Source organism: Pseudophryne corroboree, chromosome 1, assembly GCF_028390025.1.
Source record: "Pseudophryne corroboree isolate aPseCor3 chromosome 1, aPseCor3.hap2, whole genome shotgun sequence".
In the NCBI taxonomy this organism is placed as follows: domain Eukaryota; kingdom Metazoa; phylum Chordata; class Amphibia; order Anura; family Myobatrachidae; genus Pseudophryne; species Pseudophryne corroboree.
The window spans coordinates 440165288-440174578 of record NC_086444.1 but is presented as its reverse complement, the minus strand read 5'-3'; the positions used below and the strand labels follow the sequence as shown (position 1 = coordinate 440174578).

The following is a 9291-nucleotide window of genomic DNA, read 5'->3' as shown; positions in this document are numbered from 1 at the left end:
CCGCACGCTAGTCGCAGCATTGCATGGCAAAGAAGACAATTTAAGACAGTAGCCGACATAGGAGAGATCCCAGGTACTGGATCTCACTCGCACAGCATCGGAGTCAGCTGCGGGCAGATAAGTGGGCCAGATACATTGCCCTTGGAGCTGTTTGCTGTCTTAATGTAGCAGCACAGAACTGATGGTCAAAAAAACTCAAACAAACCCTGCTCCTCTGTAACTCCTTGGCGCCTCCTCAAATCCTGCACCCGGGGCACATGCCCCCTTAGGACCCGCCCCCCTAGCTATGGCCCTGCTCTCTTACTGTATTTAATTTTAACTTTTTTGTTTGCTATGGCACTACTAAACAAACAATCTATTGTTTTGTTTTGTATGTATAATTGTGAGATTTTGGAAGACCTATGAAGATAGATATGCTGCAACTAATAAGTCTGCATTACAAGAACAATTTTATTCTCTCTGAATTGTCTATTAAAAACTTTAAAAAAATAACTTTTTAGAAAACAACCGTTCTAAATCTTACATTGTCAAACAGATACAAACCTGCAGCTCCATCTGGTGTTATTAAAAAGAATACATTTAGTTCTAAGGTGTTTTTTTTTTTGCTATTGAATGAGATAAAATTGTTTACGTGATTCCCATGGCTATTGCCAGAGAGTAATATCTTATTAAAAATTATTTGCAACTCTTAGTGTAAAATAGAAAGGAAAGACAGCAGCATGCCTCAGAAGCAGCTACAGAAGCTCCAGACCTCAAGTTTGCAGTCACTCTCAAGACAAACCGCTGTCCACAGTCTTATTCTTCCTTCAACCCTCAAAGTGGGCAGAAGCTAACCAGTCATATATAAAGGACATGTGTAATGTACTTATAAATGGGATGCAGTTAAAATGCCGGCTGTCTGGATACCGACACCGAAATCCCGAAATCTGACAATGCCGACAGCCGTAATCCCGGCGCAACAGGGCTATTCCCACTTGTGGGTGTCCACGACAACCAAAACGTGGGAATAGATCCTGTGGCAAGTGCAGCGAGCCTGCAAGGGGACTTTTAGCGCTCACCCCGCTGCCGGCATTCTAGTGGATGGGATGCTGCTACCGGGATATTGACAGCCGGCATCCTGCCTGCCAGGATAATGCATGTAACCCTTATAGAATTAAAGCATGGTTAAAGCATTCCTCCTGATGTGGTTTTATTTAATTATGAATGTTTACATGGTCACTGTCGACATAATATACCAAATCCCATTTTGCCCCAATAATAGTTTTTGTTGCTTGACATAACGTCAAACTACTCAGCCTGCTCGGTATCCTGTCTGTGAATGCTGATAACCATTTTTTATGTGCTCTTCACCTGCCACCGCCTATTTATCTCTTAGAGCAACAGTAGGTCTTATGCTTGTTAATAGGTTTAATGGTGTTTACCATTCAAGGTAAGAGGACTGACAGTTGTTCAAGCATGTGATCAGATGCTGCATCTTTGGACACAGCAGCAGATCACAGAAGATGGCAAGAGGCATCTGTTTACACAAGATAGAAACATAGAATTTGACGGCAGATAAGAACCACTTGGCCCATCTAGTCTGCCCCTTTTTTATTTTATCCTTTAGGCAATCTCAATCCTTTTTTAACCTTAATTCTTTGTCAGGATATTCATATGCCTGTCCCAAGCATGTTTAAATTGCCCTACAGTCTTAGCCTCTACCACCTCTGATGGGAGGCTATTCCACTTATCCACTACCCTTTTTGTGAAGTAATTTTTCTGTAAATTTCCCCTGAACCTCCCCCCCTCCAGTCTCAATGTATGCCCTCGAGTTCTAATACTTCTTTTCCTTTGAAGAATGTTTCCCTCCTGAACTTTGTTTAGACCCTTGATATATTTGAAAGTTTCTATCATGTCCCCCCTTTCCCTTCTCTCCTCCAAACTATACATGTTAAGATCTTTTAGCCTTTCCGGGTAAGTTTTGTGATGTAGGCCATGCACCATTTTAGTTGCCCTTCTTTGTACACTCTCTAATGTATTTATATCCTACTGGAGATAGGGTCTCCAGAACTGGACACAGTATTCCAGATGGGGCCGTACCAATGACCTATACAGTGGCATTATCACTTCTTTTTTCCTGCTACTGATTCCTCTCTCTATGCAACCAAGCATCTGACTTGCCTTTCTCATTGCTTTGTTGCATTGCTTTCCTGCCTTCAAGTCACTTGAAATAGTGACTCCTAAATCTCTTTCCTCCTCAGTAGTTTCCATTATAGTACCCTTGATACTATACTTAGCCTTTGGGTTTTTGAGACCCAAGTGCATGATTTTGCATTTTTTAGCATTAAACTGTAGTTGCCACGTTCTTGACCATTTCTCAAGCCTACCTAGGTCATTAATCATTTGTTTGACCCCTCCCGGTGTGTCTACCCTGTTGCATATCTTTGTATCATCTGCAAAAAGGCATATCTTCCCTTCAATACCATCTGCAATGTCACCAACAAAGATATTAAAGAGAACTGGACCAAGTACAGATCCCTGGGGTACTCCACTGGTAACATTTCCCTCCATAGATTGCACTCCATTAACTACGACTGTCTGTTTCCTATCCTGCAACCAGGTTCTTATCCATTTAACTGATTTATAATCCACCCCCAGGCTTTCAAGTTTATTTAGCAGTCTGCGATGTGGGACAGTGTCAAATGCCTTACTAAAGTCTAGATATGCTACATCTACAGCTCCCCCTTGATCTATTATTTTCATCACAGAGTCAAAAAAGTCAATAAGATTTGTTTGGCATGATCTCCCACCAGTAAATTCATGCTGTTTTAGATCCTGTAAGTTGTTTGATTTAAGATATTCCACTACTCTTTCTTTTAATAGTTTTTCCATTACTTTCCCTACTACTGATGTAAGGCTTACTGGTCTGTAGTTACTTGCTTCTTCCTTGCTTCCACTTTTGTGCAGTGGAACTACATTTGCTCTTTTCCAGTCCTCTGGAATAGCTCCTGTATTTAGTGACTGGTTAAATAATTCTGTTAAAGGTGTAACCAGCACAACTTTTAGCTCTTTGAGTATCCTTGGGTGTATCCCATCTGGTCCCATTGATTTATCCACTTTTAGTTTTGAAAGTTCTGTTAGGACCTTCTCCTCTGTAAATGTATTTTCATCTACCTTATTTTTATGAATGTCCTTGCAACTTAACTGTGGCCCCATCCCTTCTTCTGTAGTAAATACTGAGCAAAAATAATTATTTAGGTGATCTGCTATTGCCTTGTCTCCCTCCACCAAATGCCCACTCTCTGTCTTAAGTCTTATTATTCCTCCATTTGATTTTCTCCTTTCACTTATATACTTAAAAAAAGTTTTGCTCCCTTTATCTACTGACTGGGCCATTGTCTCCTCAGCTTCTGCCTTTGCACGTCTGATCACTTTCTTAGCATCCTTCCGTCTGTCCAGATACACCTCTTTGTCGTTATTATTTTGAGTCTGTTTGTATTTCCTAAAAGCCATCTTTTTTGCTTTCACACTAGTTGATACTTCTTTTGTGAACCACACTGGCTTCCTTTTCCTGGTGCTTTTCCTAACCATTTTGATACAAAGGTCTGTTGCACTTAGCATTGCACTTTTCAGTTTTTTCCACCTCTCCTGCACTCCTTCCAAGTTCCTCCAGTCTGCCAATGAATCACTTAAACATCTCCCCATTTTTGCAAAGTCAGCATTTCTAAAATCCAACACCTTTGTTTTTGTGTGACAGGAGTTGGATCCTGTCTTTATACTAAACCATACTGCTTGATGATCACTGGATCCCAGGTGCTCACCCACATATATATCAGATATCCTATCACCATTTGTAAGAATTAGATCTAATATTGAGTCTTTGTGAGTGAGCTCCCTCACCAATTGCTTGAGAGATGCTCCCTGTAAGGAATGTAGAAATTTGCCACTTGTAGCTGAACTTGCAAAAGACCCCTCCCAATTTACATCAGGTAAATTAAAGTCTCCCATGATTATGACTTCTCCCTTAAAAGCCATTTTAGAGATGTCCAACAATAGGTTCCTGTCCAAATCCTGTCCCTGGCCTGGTGGTCTATAGACCACCCTAATGCGAATAATGTCCTTCATCCCAGTTTCTATGGTGACCCAAAGGGCCTCAGTTTTGGCTTCAATATTTTGTATTAAAGTAGCATTTATGCTTTTTTTCACATACATTGCGACCCCTCCTCCTATTCTTCCTATTCTATCTTTCCTAAATAAATTGTATTCTAGTATAGCTAAGTCCCAGTCATGATTCTCATTGCACCAAGACTCTGTAATTGCCACAAAATCCAGGTTATCCCTTGTCATTATCGCAATTAGCTCTGGAATTTTGTCTCCTAAGCTCCTAGCATTTGCACACATAGCTTTAAGAATTTTGTCTGTGCATTTGTTATTAGTAGCCATGTCCAGAGCGTACAAAATAAATGACAAGTTTAAAGTTGAAATTACCTGTTTGGGGATGTTGCTCAGTATTTGTTTTCTTTTACTAATCGGTAATCATACTCTGTCCTTTACACCATGACTACACCTTTCCCTCTGCACCATTAGCATATTATCATACAGTAGCTGTGTCCAAAGATGCAGCTGCTGGGTGAACTGCATCTATCCCTGAATCAGACCCAAGTCATATGCGTGACAAAACAACACCCAGGTGATCACAAAGGTAACCGCAACAAAAACTTGTAAATTCCAGTGAGTAACAACTGTAATAGAATGAGCGGCCATATTAATGAGCATAGACATACGCAATCACCCAGTAACACACACACATCCATGCAGATGCAATGCCCAATAATACACATGAGTAGCAGGTGTGTCCATGTGCCCATACAGGTCAGACGCTCACAAGGGGAGTGGATATGGGAGTTAGGGGGTGGGGAACTCACTTACCCTATATAGAGGCATCAAGGTTATATTTCAATCAAATTTGGATGAATGCAGCTCTTCGGTTATATGTAAAATACATACACAGCCAACATTTTATTAAAGGACGTTGTAATTATATTAAGACCACTCATCACATTTAGTTTAAGAAGCAGCATTAACATTTTCATACATGTGTACTCTGTACTGACATTTATTGAGAAATCTTTTTACACTGCACATGACTCCATATCTCACCTACAGTAGAATGAGAAATATTACATTTTATTGTATTGGTATTTAGTATCTACAAAATTATAAAATGAATAGAAACCAATTCTTCTTCTCTTTATTACATGATCCAGGTGGTTATCTCCTACGATATTCTACATTCCCCTGATACAAATGCATCTGCGAGGTTTCTGTGTAGTGATCAGCTGCTTTCTGTCACTGTGCTCTAAAAGCACACCAGTACGTGGCTGAGTCTGAGATCTCCAGCTTGGTGATAGACACACGGCTGAGTTTCTTCTCCTTTTCTAATTGATATGAATATCTATCCTCTGTGATATTTTCATTTCCCAGCTGATTTCTTAATAGCATAAGACTCTCTCCAGGACTTTGCTTGTACCACTGCAGACTGTATAATGCACTGTCAGTGTATTCACACTGCATAACAAGCCCATCTCCTTCTTCAGCATTGTGTGAGAGAGGGGACTGCTTTACATCTTCTTTACATTCTCCATCTGTAGAGTAAAACAAACAGATCAGCCTTACCTAGTATTATGTCATAAAATAAATCAGACTCTTATGGCGGGATTAAATTCTTTTCACCCCTTTCCACACCCGTTCTGTTTCTGCCCTCGGGGGCATGGTATCATTATTTCAGCTTTCTACCCTTGGAGTAGCATGGCACCTGACCCTTTACACAGCTAAACCTGATTACTATGGGCACAATATGCACAATAACGGGGATCATTTTAGACAGGAGATTGGGCGTGATATATCATTTGAATTCCACCCTTATGATCTATTTACAAAATAGAGAAAAGCCCTATCTCCAGTGAAAGTTAGTGATTTACCTAGAGATGGGCTTCTTCCTATCCAACAAGCACATGGGAAATGGTACTAATAATGATTGTGTACTGCGGCAATCCTAATTTCTCTATTTCTATCTTGACAGGTGGAATCATCAGTATTATTATTTTTTACTTTTACAAGTAGAATTGAGAGCCAAACGTTGGGTGTCCAGTTTCACACACATACACGGACCAGCAAGTGCAAATCCACCAAGGCTGGTATCACTCAGCTGTTCTAGTGGGGTCTACTAGGACTGGCCGGTGGTCGGGATCCTGACGCCCAGCATATCAGCGCCGGGATGCCGACCGCTGGAATGCCGGCAGTGTTGGGGAGTGCAAGAGAGCCCCTTGCAGGCTCGCTGCGCTTGCCACGCTATGGGCACGCTATTTATTCTCCCTCCAGGGGTGTCGTGGACCAAGAGGGAGAATAGTTGTCGGTATCCCGGTGGTTGGGTATATCGAGTGCCTCCCGTTCTGGTGATATGTCTAAACAAATCCTATTGCTAGAACACCAGCCATATAACCACATCATAGTACATATTATGCTTGCTAAGATCAATTTTTTACTCATTGATAACCCAGTTATAGTGACTTATGCTTATGACCAATAGTTTCATATTGTGCACTATACACTAACCATGCTTTATTAACAAATTTCTCTACATGATCTTGTTAATATCCCAAACTCGTTTCTTGGTTATGTTTTCTTTCTCTTGATTTTGCTGTTTTTGTTTATGAGTACTATTATTATTATTATTATTATTATTATTGTTGTTATTATTATTATTATTATTATTAGTAGTAGTAGTAGTAGTAGTAGTAGTAGTGTTTTTATTAATATTGGCGAAGTACATACAATTTCGAGAAGTTAATTTTATGTGAGGGCTTTGCCCAGGTTATTGTACAGGCCCCACTATTTCCTATCACATTGTGCCTCCACTGCACAGAGATACAGTGCAGTGTCAGTCATTCTCAGGTCCTTGAAATGTAGGGAGCTCCTGCTGCTTTTTGTCTGGAGCTCAGCTGTGAATCTTTCTCCAGCTTTAACTTCATCTTTGATTAAATTAATTAGCTCTACAGGCATCTCTCCTGGTTTCTGTATGAACCATTTTAGGTTCCGAAAGACTCCCACAGTATAGGCACAGGATTGTGGGGCAGATTTATTAAGCTTGGTGAAGTGATAAAGTGGAAGGTGATAAAGGACCAGCCAATCAGATTTTAACTTCCATGTCACAGGCTGGGTTTGAAAAATGACAGTTAGGAGCTGACTGGTTGGTCCTTTATCACCTTCCAATTTATCACTTCACCAGGCTTAATAAATCTGCCCCAGAGTTACAGAATCACCTTCTGTGACAGTGATAGACTGATTCTGGTAATGCACAGAATCCTGGCAATCCACAACTATGGAAAAGAAAGTACAATGTATTGCATAATCTTTGTGAGGACATTTACGTAGATATAAACATCTGGGGATGACTGAGATTCTCATCTATTACAGTATTTGTGCATTGTATCTGTAAATATATAGCTGAATGTATAGCACTGTATATTATATAACTAATTGCTTCAGTAACTCTAGTTATACAGTAAAATATATTGCACTACCATATTTTTGTTATGGACTAATTACAGTACCAGAACAAGTCTGGAGTATAAATTAGTATTTACATACAGTAACTTACAGTGAAGATAAATAATGAAGATGAGTGTCAGCTGTCTTTGCATGGTTGTCCAGTCCATATACTGTAGCAGAGGCTGATGAGGTGCAGACAGAGTGCAGTCCTTGTTTCTGTATCTACATTATGAATAGAGCATAGAACACATTAAACTCCACCCACTATACCATTTCCATCCTACGTAACATATCACACTTCCTGCAGTGCACACCTCATTATAAGTATTGGATTTACTTCTCACCTGCTGCTTACTAACACATACAATATTACACTTACCAAACTCTGTATGTAGAAACATACTGGTGAATGTGTGTTACAGTAAATACTGTAGTTGCAGACATATTCTTAACCACTTACCTGATGATTTTGTTACCCAATAACAGCTCAGAAATTGTCATTTTTTTAATGAGTAAATCAGGTGAAGAACCTTATCCAAAATGATTTTAGTTAAAAAAATATATATTTTTTAAAATAATCTTTCTCAAACATCAGAACATTGGTTGGGAAGATTGGTAACATCGGAACATCGCGATCAGCACAACGTTACTTTTTACACCCCAGACAGCTGCCGGGTACACAGGTGGAGGGCTGGGGGTGGCTTGGGGGGGGGGGGGGGGGGTGGTTTACACTTTCCCAGCGGCTGCTATTGTCTGCAGCCACTGAGTGGGGGACCTGCAGTGATCGGCAGCAAGGCAACACTGAGGTAGGGTGCAGGGTCCCTCTGATAGCAGCAGTGGAGGGTAGTTTCTCTTCCCTACTGCTGCTAACACTGATTATCTGACTGGTCGCATCTGATGCGACCATGCCAGGCAAGTAGTTAAAGGAGGACTAATTGAAGAATAGATTAAAATACCCAAAAGTAGATTCTGGATTTAAATTTCACAGGTTAGAAGTAATAATGTGGTCTGAAATATTTAGTAGCTAGATAACTTGAAGTACAGGTCTCTGGTTTGCGGTAGCACACCAGTGGCAAACGCAGGATTTCTATAGGGGGGTTTCCAAATGCAAACCACAATCTCCCACTCTGTAGAACATTGGAGCAAGTGCAGGAGTCTGGGAAAACTGTAGAAGAACCTAGGAATGACTTTGAACATTGGTCTTTTTATACACTGTATACTGTATGGAATACAGTATTAATATTTAATACAATAATATACAGTAAGTGGTCAGGAAAAGGTTAAACGTACCATAATAAATAAATACAAAACATAATAGAACCAGCCGCTCTCTTCCCTGCTACTGCTGCAGCGCTGCAATACAGTGGCCAGCGGTAGTGGACATGTAAGAAACGTTATGGTAAGAGGCAATTGTATGGACCCCCCCCCCCCCCGCTCATGGATCCATCCCTGCGTGCGCGTGCAAGTGCCGACCTGTGCCGCCCTTTGATTTGATGCTGTCTGCAGCAACTGTCATTGTTCATACTGCACTTGCACCAGCCCCATGTTAGGTGCAAGAACTTCATTGACACCAGGCATCTCTCCCCCATATGCATGACTTAGAATCACACTGAGCCAGGGGCGGATCCAGGAAAAAATGACAGGGGAGGCACCTTGTGCATGCCGAAGGCGTGCGGTCCCATGAAGGTGCGTGCGGCCTCACAACAAGGGCATGACCTAGCAACAAGGGTCATAGCCTCAAAGGGAACATCGTATTCGTAA

At 40.9% G+C, this 9291-nt stretch overlaps 1 long non-coding RNA gene across 1 annotated transcript; it reads right to left on the bottom strand.

Moving 5' to 3' along the window:
• Positions 1 to 5077: 5077 nt before the first annotated feature.
• On the bottom strand, positions 5078 to 7728 carry LOC134898328 (uncharacterized). The gene is made up of 2 exons (XR_010172208.1): positions 7640 to 7728; positions 5078 to 5624 (listed from the first exon to the last, which is right to left on the bottom strand). It is a non-coding gene; the product is annotated as an uncharacterized LOC134898328 (long non-coding RNA).
• Between the last annotated feature and the right edge of the window lie 1563 nt (positions 7729 to 9291).